This window comes from Parus major, chromosome 4 (assembly GCF_001522545.3).
Source record: "Parus major isolate Abel chromosome 4, Parus_major1.1, whole genome shotgun sequence".
NCBI classification, from domain to species: domain Eukaryota; kingdom Metazoa; phylum Chordata; class Aves; order Passeriformes; family Paridae; genus Parus; species Parus major.
The window spans coordinates 4010491-4025972 of NC_031771.1; the positions used below are offsets into that span (position 1 = coordinate 4010491).

The 15482-nt window shown below is 39.4% G+C and overlaps 1 long non-coding RNA gene across 8 annotated transcripts in view; it reads right to left on the reverse strand.

Annotated features, from left to right (window-relative positions):
• The window catches only part of LOC107203569, a 114225-nt gene that overhangs the window by 90547 nt on the left and 8196 nt on the right, over positions 1–15482 (reverse strand). For 7 of the 8 annotated variants that reach the window (XR_004497050.1, XR_004497047.1, XR_004497046.1 and 4 more), the window contains exons 3-4: positions 14603–14802; positions 13056–13198 (exon numbers count right to left, since the gene is read on the reverse strand). The exons of the other annotated variant lie outside the window; for it this stretch is intronic. This is a non-coding gene — a long non-coding RNA (uncharacterized LOC107203569). The remainder of the gene's footprint in view (positions 1–13055; positions 13199–14602; positions 14803–15482) is intronic. 8 annotated transcript variants of the gene reach the window in all.

Genomic DNA, 15482 nt, shown 5'->3' on the forward strand with positions numbered 1-15482 from the left:
CAGTACTAATCCTCCTTAGTATGAAATGGTATCATCCTGGATTAAACAAAAGCAGAAACAATAGTTCCAAAGGCTTCTTTCTACTAAGATAATTACCAAAACTGCTGAAATCTGGTACTTATTTATGAAATAGCCATCTCAAATAATAAAAGTGTAACTTGTTTCCAACAGAGCCTAAATTAGGCAGGACTCCAAAGACTATTAAAAGCAGCCACGGAAAGAATACTAGGGAAGGATTCCGATTCCTTGGAGCATCGTGCCAAGTGAACGCGTTTTGGGACGGCTGTCCCTGTGGGGAATCCCAGGAGCCTGAACTCAGGATCTGTTCTCAATGCACAAGAGGAAGAATGAAGATGCTGGGACTGATCCTGAGTCTTGATGTACTGATCCTGAGTACTGATGGCTGGGATCAGACAGTGCCAGGAGCAGTTTGCTCTCCCATCACCGGCCCAGGGTCCCTCTGCACAGAACCCATCCCTGCCCTGAAGTACTCAGCCATCCCTGCAGCAAACCTCGCCAGGCTCCAGCCTCAGGAACACCCACTCTGTGCTCAGAGATGCCCAAGGACTCAAATGCTCGGATTCCCAACTCAGTAGGGATCCCGGACACTCACACACCTGGAATGCATCCCTGAGGTACGTGCCATACAGACAAAATCTGAAAGAAACTCAAGACTAAAAGTAGCAATAAACAGCTAGTAGGATTTTAAGAAGCCATCAAAAATATCAGTCAGATAATTTGAGATATTTCTTTTAGGAAATAATGATGCAGCTTTTGTTTTTCAGCATTATTAAGCACCTACCTCACAACCTTTAAAAATCTTACTCATAATTATTAAATCCCTTTATGAAACAGGAATAACCACTGGTTCTAAGGAATAACCACTGGTTCTGCATTCCAACCCAGACTGAAGCAATTAGTGTAGGACTTGAGTAGTTTACATTTCCACTATAATAATAATTTATGTACCTATCTTTTATTAAACTTACTACAGTGAAGAGGAATTACTACAAAAATGAACAACAAAACCCCTCCAAGTTAGAGCTTGATAATTTATCTTGTCATCTGTATCGCTGTCATCCACATTGAAAAACACTTTAGAAAATGAACTAATCAACTTTCCTCTCCAGAGCACTAAGTATGAGGTACACATATAAAGAATAAAATTCATAATGTATTCATGTGCCAGCTCAACTAGAAACATCAAGGATCTTTGTGTTGTGTTTCTTCCATCCTCCCCAGTCATCAGTTTTTTTGACACAGAAGGTGACCCTTAGAAAATAGCACAAACCCTGCAAATTATTATAATAAGCCAGGTCAAACAGCAAAGGGGAACAATTCAGACTTCTTAATTTGTGTTCCCTTTACATATAGCTGCCATTGGGTTCATCACCTTCAGGTTCTCCACAGAAGCAGGCAACAAAAAGAAGCTGAGGAAAAGCAGGGTGTTTTCTCAGGGAGAATTCAGAGCACACTTCTCACAATCTCATGCCTTTTCTAACACCCATTGCTGTGTTTCTTTCTCCCCTTGGAGTGTGAGAAGTTTCCTGAAAGGAAGCGAGTGCCAGTAGCAGCTGCTGCCAAGAAAGAGAACGGCACCAGGGGAGAGCTGAGAGCAGCACAGGACCAGCTCACAGAGAGGAATACACCCTAAAAATCTGTGGGGAATCAAAAGGATACGGGAGCCAGCTATGGATGCTTTTGGTTTGCACCATGGGGCGATCCTGAACAGAAAACTGAAATGCAGCAACATCAGTCTGACTACAAGGATTTCCTGCAATGGTACTGAGCTTTTGATGGCTTTTGTAGTCTTGACTTCACAAACCCACAAAAAAAAAAGACACAGAATTGTGTTCAAACCTATCAGAACATATACCATCCATATTATATTCTAACTAGACTAGCTTGGCCTGAATCTTAGTAATAATTAATCTTGCTTATTAAGCACCTCTGTATCTTCAAGCCATGTTTGCTCACAGACCAGCCAAAATACATTTTTCATGCTGACTCTACTCCCCACACTATCTCAGGGTTCACCCTCTCCCCAGTGATGCCTTTCTGGGCAGTGAGGATTGTGGTTTAAATAAGACCAAACCAATTCTCTAGCTCTACCAGGGACTACATGTTTTTGGGGGGCCGTGGAGATGGAGATTTTTTGGTCTTTTGTTTTTCCTGAGGTAAATTTTTAATTAAATGTCAAATCCAGCTTGGCACTGGAAACACACTGTATGACTTTTATTTGAGGAAAAGCTGTCAGCTTGTCTCTTCCCCTGTCAAACTCCCATCTGCTCTACAGAGATTAGTCTGGGCCATGGATCACCATTTGGCAGGGTTCTGTTCTGTGCACAGCTCAATAATACACAATGCAGGGCACAAAAAATGACCACCTACATTTTGGAGTTACCGTTCCCAAAGTACTTGAGGGTATTTCAGCAATTTTCTATGCCACTAAATTACAAGAAATGTAAAATATTGCTTAGCTTTAGAGCAAAGACACAAAGAGCAAATCCGTTCACATCTGCCAACTCTTTGACCAGTTTTCACTATTGGCTGAACTCCATTTAAACCAAACCCTGCTCTTCCCAGAAGTGGCATTTCTATACTCCAGTGGCCTAGCAGACAGAACAAGGTTTTAAAAGCTAGTGCTCCTGGTTTTCTTGAAAACTACTGACTCCACTGCACAGCCTCAAGGAAATCACCAAACTTAATCATTAAGTCTCAGTTTTCATTCTGCTAAACGGTTATTGTTTTGCACCAACACCTTTACTGCCTTAGGAGGCAGCTACTTAAACTCATTCCTAGCTGCACACTTGCATGAATTTGATTCGTTTTCCTACTAGGTTTTGGTCAGACCTTAATTATCTGCTTGAACTTTTCCCTTTGTCTAATTTATCTACTGCTCTGATCAGTTCTACATCCTCTCTCACAGGGCTTCCAGAAATTACATACCTAACTTGGAGACCAGAAGAAAACTCGGTCCCAGCTCCGTGTTGCAGTAACAGGAGCTATCCTGAATGGATTACTGAAATAGCTGCATGTTGTATCAAGATCAGTACAGCTTGTCTCCACTTGGCTATAGATCTTTCTGCCAGAACATATTAAGGTTTAACACCTCTCTGATCCACTGGCTGTTTCTCCCCCCCGAAGACCAGAAGCCAGGATCAAGTGAAGACCCTTTAATAATCTCACATCACAGCTTGTGGCTCAGGGAAGGCATCTTTGAAGGTTTTGACATGAATAAGAGAAACACAACAGGGACAGGTTTTGTGAGAGAAAATGTAGTCTAATCCACTGCCAGTTTCTTCACGTGTGCTGAGCTAATTAAGACCACTTTAAGGCCAGTAAATTTACCGTAAAGGGAAGAATCCTGCATTATGCACAGGAGTCTGTCAGCACATTCTGTACGCCACGGAAGAGCTGAGATAACAGAAGGTAAGTTTGCTTCAAGATCCAGGTGTAACTAGGCCATACAAATTCATCCTTAAGCCTCAGCTTTGCATGGAGGTGTTCACCAAAGATCAGGATCAACACCAAAGTAACGGGTACAAAAGTGGAGCTCGTAGCAATTGCATGTTGTTACTGGAACTTTCCCCATTAAAATGTGGGTATGCTACCTCAAAAGGAGCATTCACGAATAGTCAAAATAGCTTTAATTGTTAGTTTTGTTGGGAAGTGGAAATAACTTGGCAGAATTACTACTCCAGTAATGCATTATTTAAAAGAATTAATTAAAGTAGTATATGAACTGTATTTCACAGTCAAAAATAATATTCAAGAAATAAATTTCAGACAAACTACAGGACAGGAAAACCGTTAAGAAAAAGTAAAAACAACTTTAAAGTGGGTTAAGTATATACAGATGCATATATTTACTGAATGATTAGAAGTCAAGAAAAAGCAAGCATCTCTGCCTCAGAAAATGGACTCAAACTGCCATTCCAGAACCTACTCTGCGTGAGGGTTCATTTAGAACCAGAGTTAAATTCCATGCATGGCAACACCCATTTTAATGTAGGAACTGCATTATGAATGCAGATGTACCTGACACAATACCATTACTAGCCAGCCCTGCCCAAGGAAGTTTACTGTGCTCAAGATGAATACAAAGGTGAGGACATTTTCATACTTTACAATTTCCTAAGTAGTCTCCAAAGTTTAATTCAAACTTCATTTGAACACCTGACTTCTCTGGCACTAAGAAGACACCACAATAAGCAACATATCTTATAATAGCAGAGCTTTACTTTAGGGTTAATGCTCTAACTATTATTTTCAAATATTGACTCTAATTTTGTATGTTCAGCAGACCATAAGCCATGTGTTGAAAAAAGAAAGCATCTCACATGCTTTTCATTAACATACACAGTAACTTTTCTTTCAAATTCAGACTGATAGTAAAAAAAATAAACATAAATGACAGCTGGTTATTCTTTGCATTAGATGTGTACTTCTCTAATCTTCTGCTTCTTTGCTCCTCTAACACCAAGTTTTCTACCCTGATAAAGCTGGCAAAAATTAAGATGTAGATACTGCCAAATTGTATTCTCCCTGTAATTAATCTGCCTTCTTAAAGGTCCTTAACATGTGCAGATAACACACGTATGTGAAAAATAAGTTAAAATTATTTCAGAAAATGTCCACGTGAAGATAGCCAAATAATTTTTTAAGATGAAGAACTCCAGCTAGCTTACAACAATCACATTTACTGAGAAAGAACCAAACTCATGAAGGAATGCAGACCTCTTCATCCAGACTTGGTATTTCTCAAAATACCCAGTGACCTCTGAAGTAACAGAAAGCTTCCATGCTGTTTGGCATTAAAATCATACCTGCAGGACATTTACATATGCTGACAGCCTCTACCCTGAGATGCTGAGAAGGAGAGTTGTAGCTTGTAAAAGCTTCAAAAAACCCCAGTGTCACACTGGGCATCCCATTGATTGTGCTAGACATATTTTAAAAAAGGGCATAACATCAAAAGCAGAAGAAATCATCTGCCATAAATACTGCGCCTCACGTTGCAGTCCACATTCAGGTCAAATGTATTCTGTTGTTAGGGCACACATCATCTCGAGCACTCCCAGCAGTCACTCTTGCACTGCATGAATAAAAATACCCAGCCTCCACTTAAAATACAGCTAAGGAGATGCTCCTTGCACTTACCCAAGTGGTGCAGTGTGGGGAGAAAACTGTATTTCCTTGGAACAAGTACACAGCCTCAGAGCTGTGGGTTTAGTGCAGGAGTGAGAAGCCGATGTTCTGCGGCAGCTCTTCGCGCCCCTCGTGTCCTCTCAGCAGACCCGAAATCCTGCTGTGGCCTGGAGTACCGGAGTGCACTACACAAAGCACCAGCTCATTCAAAAACCACCATTACACCAACCCAGCTTGTTGCTTCAGACCAAATTCAAGGATTTACCTGGCACCTACCCTTGAACCTTTTCGTGTTCTTACACAGAAGTTATGAATTAAAGACTCCTCTCCCAGATTTCAATGCAAATAAATTAATTTTTTGTAGATATTTATTATCAGCACAAAAATAAATGAGGTTAAGTAGCCTGGCCGTGTACCTCTGTGCATCCAATCTACAAAGCTGAGCGCTTTTAGCTCTTATTTCAAATTTTATGACAGAGGAAAGATGTTTTCCTTATTCCAGTAACATATTGCCTCTTCCCTGCTCATTTTAAATTTTCTGGGTAAAAGGTACTTTCCAAGTCTGAATTAGTCCTATTGTATTTCTCCCTCCACTGAAGACTTATTTTACTCCCTTTTTTGCACAGGGAATTGCTTCCCCCTAGCTCAAACTGAAGGGGATATTGGGAAAATTCTACAGCAAAATGTAATGATTTTTTTCATCTTGAGGTTAATTTTCTTGGTTGGTTTCTGCTATAGGCTTTACAAATATTGTTGGATTTCTTCAGGTTTAATCTCAGACCCTGGTAATATTAAGTCACAGAAGTTTTTTTAAAAAAATACTTCTGCACCCAGAATGGATTCAGCACACCATAATGAAAATGGTTGGCCAGCTATTTGTAGGTGCTTGTTTTGAGTTCAATAAAAATAACTGTACTGTGATAAAACGTGAGACTCCTTGCAGGACTGAGTATAAAGCTTTTATTTTCAGGATTTCAGAAAGAATCTTAAATAAACTCTACGCAATTTTTGTAGCTATTAAGCTGTGATTATCCACCCACCCTTTTTCAGTCACTGCAGGATACTACCTGTTAAATTTCTGCTGTCTGAGTGACCTGCACGTCCCCCAAGACTTACGGCTGTTAACAAGATGGCTCTTGCATTTCACTTTCTAAGTAAGTGTTTCCAAGCAATTCCCATGGTAAAGAGAGAATGAGGATCAAGACTAAAACAAAAGCTTGCTTACTGCCTGTGAGCAGTGGAAGACAGAACGCTTTCAGCCTTGTCACCACATATCTTGGTGCTTCCAAATGCTGCCCTGATCCGTTTTGAAGTGCACTGCCCAGAACCGAGAAGAAAACCATGTGTTTTCAGAGACAGAATGGAGAGGTTTTCCATGTCTGAGAGAACATTTCAAACACTGCACAAAAGATGAGTGAAGGAAAGCAAATGCCCCCAGGACGACTTCATGCCTCTCCTCCCCACCAAAGCCAATAGCACTCGAAAGAGCGTTCCCATTTCAGTGGAGACTAACAACATGGGTTCTCTGGCTCTTCTGATGGAAGCACTGCTGTTTTCAATAGACTTTTTCATGGTACTGAAGGGCTTTTTCTGAAGGGTTTATTCTTTCAAGGGGGATAATTATTTTCTGTGACCCTCTGAATTTCTGGATCAGGACTCATTTCAAGTAGAAGAGTGATAGACCACTTCTGGGATTATTCCAGAGGTGTTATGCTTTGGTGGTGATAACTCTACCCTCTAATAGAAATAGTTCTTTGTTTTGGAAATGGGGTTTGTCTACTATGGGTAACTGACTGGATGTGAATTTGGACATGAAAGGAAGGAATAATTTAAATTACAAATTTTAGACAAAGCTTTGAGTTCCTGATTTCTATTTGCAAGGTAGCACTCTAGTAATTTTTCTTATTCTCCAAGCTGAGAGGTTCTTTTCATCATTTCTTCGAAGTCCTCCTTGTGGATCCAAATCTTAAGTATTAAAATCTTAATACTGCCATTAGCTTGGTTATTTCTACTTTTTTTCAAGATCACTAACAGTAGAATTTTACAAGACGCTTTACTAGAGTATTCACACAAGGTACTTAAGTCTCTTAAAACTTAGGAACCTCAGATTCTCAGGTGAGGACAATGCACCAGTGTCATCTCCAGCTGGATTAATTAGCAAGCTCATTATCTTAAGTCTTGGAATAAAATACTAAATAGTCGTGTTGGATTCCTGGCCATGAGATGCTAATGTATGAAGGTGAACTGTGCATTCCCTCTCCAATGCTACTAATCTCTCAGGCCCTCCCTGTGGCTTTAACACATGATGAGATTTAATAGCAGAAGAATTGCCTTTGAGCCCCTTTTTAATCAAATAATTCATGGAATATCCAGACTTTGATGATCCTTGTCTGTCTTTACTAAGTCCAACTCTATGAAACAAGAGATTAATTTTTTTAAACATAAATATCACAAAACATGATGCACAAGTAGAACGAAGCGATCCCACATAAGCGCTGCTCCTGGACATCATTACCATCTACCTTTAAGCAAACACCAGAAAAAGGAGCAAAAGGGTAGAAAAACCCTAAGGCTGTGCGTGAGGCTAAAAAGGAAAACTAGAACCACCTCTGCCCCTGGGCCCAGTATGAGGCTTAAGTTTTGCTCCTAAGATAGCCAAGGACATTTAAAGGTGAAATTCTTGCATGTAAAGCACCAAGAGTTTTCATTTCAACTGTCAATAAGATGCATTCCCAGTACAATATGCCTTTTAATCTTGCCTATTTTTGGGATAGAAGACTGCTTACTGCATGCCCACCCAATACAGATCTGTATCTGGCATGGCAGACTGTCATAAACATTCTCTGAACTTCAAGGATGATCTAATGGTCCGTGTCTGCCCACACAGAAATGAAATACTGCTCCAGAGCCATTAGTACAGGGACATATTTGGCAAATGATGGCTAAGCAGAGGGAGGACATGAGTCTGAAAACTCACAGATAGATGAAGATAAAGAATTTAGTGTTCTATATGCAGTAATAGCAAAAATAAGAAAAGGAACAGAGTGTCACATCAAAGAAAAATATTTTGACAGACCGTGGAGAAATTTTCCAGGGAGATTTCCAATTGAAATGTCACTGCTTTTAAAGTGAATGCAGGAAAGCATTAGGAGAGTCTGAGAAAGTAAAAACTCTGACTTTTTCGAGAAGTACCAACCACTCCCAACTTCTTGAGCTGAGGGTAAAACACAGACACGAGAACAAACCCACAAAGGCACCTCTCCACCATGCCCTCCAAAGCCTTCCTCGTGCTTACAGCAAAGGAAAGGCAAACTGGCATTCTCACCTATCTGCAAACAGCTCCTTGAGTGCTTGCTCAACATACTCCAACACCTCATTGTCAATTCCTCTAAGGACAGAAAACTGATGTAACAGCAAAGAGTCCAAAAATACCAAAACTCGATCTTTCATTTGACATTTAACAGAAATGCTCCCTTGTGTAACCACAATGCACTCCTGAGACTTGTCTTCCCATTAGCTATTTTATTCTACAGAAGAGAAGTATCAAGTTGTATTAAGCTACTAATTCCTTCCTTGTAAAACTTCCACTGGTAGCATTACCTCAGGGTATTTGTGAACAGTTTTGCTGGCCTGACCTTAAAGAAGGACCCTCCTTACTTAGCACAAGTCCATAATAATCACTTGAAATAATGATTTGCTGTTCCTCCCTAACTACTACTTTATTCAGTTTCCATCTGGAGTGGACCATCTTGTCATGGTAGATAAAAATAGAAATAAGCAATACAGGTCACGGCCAAATTTTTGCTGTGCACTTACACTGCTAAGTAGGAATACATTTACACAATTACATACAGAAATAAGAAAACACATGCAATCAGGTTTTGGTTTATGTTAAACTACTGCCATGTTTTCAAAGATGAACGTCTCCCCTAATTACACAGCCTACAGTTTATATGGGACTATTTCCCACGAAACTTCAAAGAGCACTGATCAATTGATACACAGGAAAGTTTGACTATTTACTATCACTTTATGTAATTAAAGTCCACCATCCCAGTATTTTGACCCTCTACAAAACACATGACTACAACAGAACAGTTCCAGGGAGACAAAGCTTCTCTGCCTGCTATTTGTGTGTCTGTATGGCACAGCCTTGAGAAATAAGGAGAGCCACTGGAATTCAACATCTGGGCTGTTGCCACCCCATCTCTAGCTGGCTATGTGTGCTACCAATAACATCCCTGAGATTTCCTCTCCAGGATGTCCCAGGAGCATCACATCTGTCACACAGCATTTTCTTTTCTTAGATCTGCACTGTACAGAGCACAATTAAGACACAGAACAGACAGAGGGTGAAAGCTTTTCATAGATTTCTAACTGTACCCAAGTCTGTCCCTACCCTTGAGCAGAACTGTGACTCCAGGAGAAAGAGTAAGAGTAACAGGAGTAGCAGAAGAGTGGGCTTCAAAACCTGGGTAGAGTAGTTTTATGAAGAACTTGTATATCCATAAATCTGTATTCAAGCCTGTGATAAGGATGTGTCCCTCTTGATCCTTTTCAAGAGATTTCAAGGTATGTTTTAAAGGCTTGTAAATAACTTGATTAATAAATTTCCTCAATCCAGTACATTTATACTTGCAGGATTATACCAGAAAAAACATCCATAAACACTTCAGGCTCAAGTTTTCAATCTGCACATGACATGCGGAGAATGAATCTTTAAAAACTCTTAACATCTTGCCTTTCATTATCCCATCTGCAGGAACAAAATTCATGCAAAACCAGAGTGATCTTGGGGTCAAAAGTTCAGGCTTTTCTTCCAGATACTGTGAAGGAGTTGCTTGAAAATTCCAAGTATTCATACAGATATGTTGGGAAACTCCGCCTATTCATCCGGGTTTGGTTTTCTTTTAACATCAAGCAATATGGTTGCCATTACTGTATAAATTTGAAATTATGCAACATAAAAGGAGGTTTTCCAAATAGCTAGAAGAATGAGTCAATAAAATCCACTAATGTCTAAAGGAATAAGACATACAAGAGAGTCATGAACATATCTGAAATTAAATAACAAAAGGAAACATTTGATTTTAGGAAGAAAAACATCCCACTCAAATTTTTAAATATACTGTTGTCTTCAACCAAGTTTGATGGTTATAACAATACATCAAAACTAATAAACTACACCCACAAATATAATGTATCCAATGTACAGCTGATCTGAATAAATCCCATAGTAAAATAAAAGCATTAATCTTGAAAATTTGTTCCTTCCCTGCTGTTACTTCTGCAAGTTTCAGGCCAGACATATAATACATCTGTAAACTGTAAATTAAAACTCACAACTAACTTATAATCATGGTTTAATCTCTGTTACTTTAAAAGATTAATGAGTCTAAAAAAGCTTTTAAGAATAAGAAAATGCAAATCCTCTGTTACAATAGAAGCAAAATCCAGGCCTGAAAACTTTTGCTGGGGGTGGTTGATTTATTCTGGATAAGCCAGAGATGTCTTTCCAATGTATCCCTTGATACAGCTAAATATTATTGCACAAGCTACAATAATATATGCATTACTGTCCCCTCACTTGGCTCCCAAGGCTCATACTGCTATTCAACTCTGCCACTTGGCATGCTAATAAGAGTCCAGAAAATGATAATTACCCTTAGGGACTACATTCAAAAGCTGCCCTTTCCATTAAAGAGGCTCCTTCATAGCCCAGGTTAGTTCACATTTGAAAGGAAACCTTATGCCATTTGCCAGACTCCTGAAACTCCCAAAATAGCATTATTTGATTAACAACCTTTACTTTTAATTGCTGTTGATTCCTAAGTCCAGAGTAAATAAAATCACAAAACATCAACAGTGTAATTCTAAAAATAACGCAATTAAAGGAACAACTGCTATTTGTTCCGAGGAAGACTGGAATGCTAAATATACTTTAAATATTCAAACAAGTATGAACAATGGAAAGCTGCCAAGCTGGATTCTAAAAATATAACCCAGGTAAGGCTAACCTTTGATCCTGCTCTCTCTAACCTGACCAGCCCCACCAAAAACAGCATTAACAGCAAAAAAAAAATTATTTGTAACATAGAAACCCTGAAGATGATTGCCAAAAGCACTCTCAAAAAGCAGCACACTCAACCCCCATCTACTTGTCAGCATCCATGGGACTTAACAAGTCAGGTTATACCATCTCATAGCTACAAATCATTTGCATTTGCGAGACAAGTTCACTGTGGGGATTTTTCCCCAGGACCAACATAACCCAGAGAAGTTGCAGTCATCTTAAATTGACTTTTAATTATAAAATTACAAGTACTTACCTTGTGTAATTCTCAGCCTTTTGATTCTGACACCAGCAAATTTCTAATTCTGCACAGACAGCACCAGAAATGACCACATCACAAATAAATGCTCAACATTTTCTGAAATATTTAGCATTTGTCCTTAAACTTAAAAAGCTTTGGAGACTCACTATTACTCCCCAAAATACCACTTGTTATCAAAATAATCAAATTAAATGTAATTTGAAATCAAAGTAGACAGAGATCAGTGCTTTTATTTAAAAAACTATTATAAATCAGGTTTTCAATGCTCATTTGTAGATGATAAAGCACCACAAGCATCACAGAGGTGACTAATGATTACTGAGCACATTAGCTTGGTCAAGTGGGTTATTCAGTTGTTGTCATCTATCATCCTTTATCTCCCTCAAAATAGAATGACTTAATCTTTCATCTCTCATAGCCTCCCCTTAAGTTAATCAACTGTAATCAAAATGCAGACCATAAAACACAACAGACTAAAAATCAAATCAACGCTAATATCTCTCTCAAAGTAAAAGATGCTGTTAGGAACATCTTGTCTCCTTCTAATCTGATTTTCTTCTGAAGCACAGGCAAAATGTACTAAATGATAAATGTGTGAGAAATACAGAGTAAAGGTGCTCATGGGGAAGGCCTGTAGTAGGTTGGCTTAGGCAAACAAATACAAGCTGCCATGACAAGAGAGTAAAATTTGTGAAGTAATGTCCAGAAAGCACATTTATTCACGTAGAGTAGAAGCAGGATATCAGTTATTGATAGGGTCTCGTTATGCCCCGAGTATTTCACTGTTTTCATGAAATCAACAGGTAAACAAACATATGCTAATGTAGATGGCCACAGGACAAATGACATTTGTTTCCAAAGTCAGTGATTCCATGCCCAGCCTTCCACAGGATGGACTCTTGTCTTCACCTATATTCAATTCTCCCTTTGTTTGGCAAATTCCTCCCTGTGCTCACTCCTCTGCGCCCTTTGTGTGCTTCATGAACTTCCTAGGCTTCTCCTTCTTAATACTTTATTCTCTGAAACCATCGAGAACACGCACAGCTGAAGAAAAAGAACCCTCTCATTTGCAACAGGGATTTTTTTTTTTCCTGCATTCTTATGCAATTTCATCAAAAGGCCACTTATGCTTTGAGGTATTAGACCAAGCTCAGCAGGAAGCCACACCAGAAAGCACAACCTGTTCTTATCTAGGGCTGTGTAAAATGCAAAGATTCGTTTCCTTGTGATACTTGTCCTGAATTAAACCCACAGGGCAGAGAGGCAGATAAACCTCTAGGGCAATCTCTTCCATCTGAATGGCCATTCCAACCACATCCACATTGCAAAACCTTTCCTAATAACTCCTTTCTGTTTCTGGTTTCTGTTCCATCTTAACAACATCCTAGCTCTCCATAATAGGTTAGCAAGTTTGCTGCTGTTCTTTGTTTAACTATGCTGGTAAACATCAGAAGCAGGATGCTCAGTTTGAATTCTATGCTAGTATTTAACTAAAACTGCATTCCTCTGCTTTAGACAGCACTTAGCTGTAATGCTCCTAATGTGCTCTGTCATTACTGGGTTCATTACCTCCTCAACTGCTGAAGTTTCAAAGTCAAGTCTGCAGGAGGAGAGCCTTGCCAACCAGTACAGCTTGTGCCACAAGTAAAACCGGAACAACTTACGGACCATGAGCTGAACTTGGGAGCAGGGGGAGCTGACAGCCAGAGAACCTGAGACACAGAAAGCACCATTAAGGCAGAGTTTTAATGACAAAGGTTAAAGAGCCTCATAAGGCTCTAACATTTCCCAATATGTGCAGCAACTGAGGGATGAGTTTTCCCAGTGGGACTTGAAGGTAACTGAGCTGGAAACATCTGAATGACCTGATGCTGTGGTCACTGTAGGGAGCTCTGATTCGCCTGGAGGTCTTTAGACAACAAAAAGGACATAGGTGATTCAAGAAAAAGCAAAGTGCTTTAGAAAGCACCTTAGTTGCAGTGGCGAGAGGACTACTGCCAGGCTGATTTTGCTAAGGGGTATTAGTTCCTAGTACCTGCCAAAAGTTGAATGGACAGCCTGACCAAGTGAAAAAACGTTAATACACACATAAAATAATCCAATATAAACATTGCTGGTTTTAGTTGGTTTATCTATTTGGACTTTTTGATCACACCATGAATAAACCACTTAAAACTCTGGTAAAGATTTCCATACACCAAACAACATAACTGGATCTGTAAGTCCTATTTTACCATAATTTCTCTTCTGAATAATTTTCTTATGAAGACTCTGAAATCACCATAATCATCTCAGCATTCACTTTACATTTGTTTTCACTTTGCATGTTTATCTCCATATAATTTTGCATGTGCCTCCAAAAAAAAATTACCATGACAATCAGTTTTTGAATCTGGAACTAAATATACATCATTGACTCAATTCTTCCATTTAACTAATGCTTTATTTTGATTCAAAAAAAATGTTAAGTTTCATTCTGTTGTGCATATGCTGTCAGCACAAGCTCTCGTACCAAGAAAACATCTGTCAGGACCACAGGGATTTTACTATTATCCACCACTTCCTTGTTAATGTATGGTCAATACTATGACAAGAAATCTCTCAATAAATATGCAGTGGGGAGATAAATTGCCAGAAAGTTGGGACTACCAGCTGTCAATACAATTAGAGACAAAGGAGGACTGGAGCTGGTCTCGGAGGATTATACAGCCATTTGGGAATTGATTTCCTTGGGGGTTACTGTTCAGAGCTTTTTATCACAAAATCAGCCCATTTGTTGAGAAATGCCATTTGTCAGCTCTTTTCTACATTTACATACATTATTTCTGTCTCTCCCTGGCCAGGCTACTATTCTCTTTTGTAAGGTTGTCTCTATAAAAACACACTTAACTGTACCTTCTCTCTAGGGACATACAGATTTTTATTTATCCAATTGTAATGGCCCCAAGTATAAGCTTTGAGATGTAAACTGAAGAACAGGACAATATTCTTATGCCAGAAATCCCTCACTTCTGTTCTCATATTCAGGTCTTTGTAAGGGGAAAGAAGGCAGCAAAGAAAAAAGACCAGAAATGTATGTAGTTTTCCAGCATTCCCCACAGAAAATCACCGCACACCTTCCTCTTTGCTGAAGAACTGAATTTTCACTCCTTTCCACAGCAGCTTGCTTTCAAGGCTTTCAGGCTGCACATGTAAGCAGAATAAAGTCTCTTGCAGGAAAAGTTGACATTGTCCTGCAGATCTCAGAGTTGATCAAGACTCTTCTGACAGAACAGCTTCAGGGAAGCAAATGCCAATTTCAAAGAATCCTAGCACACTGGAGAAACACATCGATTATGTCAAAATTCCAATAAGATTTACTGGAATACTGCCCAGTTTTGCCTCTGCTCATCTTCCCACCTCCTCAGACAATATTTCCAGGCTCACAATGAAAATAAAATGCAAAACCAAAGTTAAACTAAAGGAAGTTGACTATCAGAATTAAGGAGTCACTCAAAAGCCTGTGTAAATAAACGACCTTAGTATCTTAAGAATGGCATTATTTCAGAAGTTGTTCTGCTTGTTGGCTGGCACAACTGAAGTACTGATATTGTTACAACAGAGGTGTCTGAGCAAAGCTTCCCATCACAGCCTGCAGGGGCGCTCGCTCCACGATTAGTCTTGAAAACTTCAGGAAACGCCATTCCAAAGCATGTTCATTTGGGACAGCTTCAAATGGCAGTAAAGAACAGTCACAGGGGGTAAACACTGCTCTTGGCTCTGCTATATGCCAAACTAACACTCCACTAGGAAACACAAGAACACAACCGTACAAGATCACATCAGGGACTTGTGCTCTTACACAAAAGCTTGGAGGGTCCTGGACCAAACAGTTCTGACTCAACTGAGCTCTCAGCTCATTCATCCTTCACATATTTATTTCTGCCATAAAATCATCTCAATTGATTTTGCCTGTTTTCATCTTTTTCTACGTTTTTTAGAACTATCATTCCTCGC